Source organism: Aureococcus anophagefferens, assembly GCF_000186865.1.
Source record: "Aureococcus anophagefferens unplaced genomic scaffold AURANscaffold_2, whole genome shotgun sequence".
NCBI lineage: Eukaryota > Pelagophyceae > Pelagomonadales > Pelagomonadaceae > Aureococcus > Aureococcus anophagefferens.
The window spans coordinates 2,290,226-2,292,013 of NW_008705562.1; positions in this window are offsets into that span (position 1 = coordinate 2,290,226).

Below are 1,788 nucleotides of genomic sequence, written 5' to 3' on the forward strand. Positions count from 1 at the left end.
GACCGGTCCTTCGCCGCGCCGACGCCGTCGATGGAGATCATGATGTTGACCCAGGGCGAGTTGTACTCGCCCTGCTCCCAGCCGTAGGCGGGCACGATCCAGTCCTTGGCGTTGCCCGTCGACGGCGCGGCCGCCGCCGCGGGGCGCACGAGCTTGGTCGGCGCCGGCGACGCGACGTCCGTCGGCAGCGCGGGCTCCGACGCCTTCTCGAAGGCCGGCGCCGGCGCCGCGGGCGCGGGCGGCGCCGCGGCCGGCGGCGGCGCGCGCTTCGGCGCGGGCGGCAGCAGGTCCGCGCACTTGTCGGACGGCGGCGGCGCCTTGGGCTCGGGCGCCTCGGGCTCGCCGGGCGCGCCTGCGGGCGCGATCTCGGACGCGGCGCCGCGCGGGGTCGCGCGCGCGCGCGCGTCGCTCCGGGACGCGGGGCGCGCGCAGTTCTCCGCCTCGTCGTCGCTGCCGTCCGCAGCGCCGAGGAGCTCGAGCTCCTTGGCCGTCATCTCCCGAATGAAGGTGCTGAGGACGGCCTTGACCGCCGGCCGCTTCGCCTTGGCCAGCAGGGCCTTGGCGTCCATGAGGTCGAGCCCGATGCCCTCCATGCTGCCGGTCGGTCGCGCGGGCTTCGTGTGGGCTTCGGCGGCGAGATCTGCCGCTGCGCGCCTCGCGATTGGGGCTCGTTCGAAGCTCTCGCAAGCAAGCGAACGCCAAAGTCGGCGCGCGACGGCGGCGCGCGCCAGCACCACTGTGCACCTGGACGCTCTCGAGGGCGCGCGTGGCAAGTGAGAAGTCGTCCGTGTGAATTACCGCGCCGCGCGTGGCAAGTGAAGTGTCACTGGGAGAGCGGTTTACCGCGCCGCGGGTCCACGCCTAGCGCCCGCGTTTCCGCGCGCGGCACGCAGGCCTAGCACCCGCGTTTCCGCGCGGCACGCAGACGCCTAGCGCCCGCGTTTCCGCGCGGTCCGCCGGCGCGGGGACGAGATCTCGCGCGCCATCGCCAGCGGGTCGCGCCGGCGGTCGCCGCCCTTCAGCGTCCTTCGACCGAGCGCGCCGGCGCGGCGCGCGACCTCCACGGGGTCGCGGCGCCAGCGGTCGTCGTCGTCCTCGGGCTTCGCGACGGGCACGGCCTCCAACTTCGCCGCCTGCCGCGCGCCGCCGGCGACGGGCCCGGTCGACTTGTAGAGCTTCCCGTTGACCTCGATGCCGTCGCGCGCGAACTCCTTGGGCTTCCAGTAGCCCTTGGTCTTGTCGCGCACGAGCCCCGCGGCGCGGTGCTCGTCCTCGTGCGACAGGTTCGGGTAGAAGCGGTTGTTCACGATGACGCCGTCGGACTCGTCGTCGAGCGGCACGAGCTTGTTCCGCGCCGCGTCCCGCTTCAGCCCCCGCGACGCCTCGTAGGCGGCCTCGTCCGGGACGCACGTCGGCGCGCGGGCGTGGAGCGCGCGGCGCCGGCCCGGGGACACCTCGTAGCCGAAGCGGCGCAGGAGCTCCGCGTCGAGCTCCGACGACGCGTACGCGAGGTCCGCGTCGTCGAGGAACTCGTAGCGCCGCGACTCGTTCGCGTACTTGGACCGCGCGTCCGCGCGGCCCGAGACGGCGCCCGTGCCGTGGGAGAAGCCCGACTTGGCCGCCTGGTCGATGGGGTCGAAGGTCGCGCGCATCGCGCCGCCGACGCACTCGCAGACCCGTCGCGTCGTCGCCTCGCCGCGCCACAGCAGGTCCTCGTAGCGCACCATGAGCCGCGGGAACTCGGCGTCGTAGTAGAGGCGGTTCCACCGGCTCCAAAAGTCCGGGAGC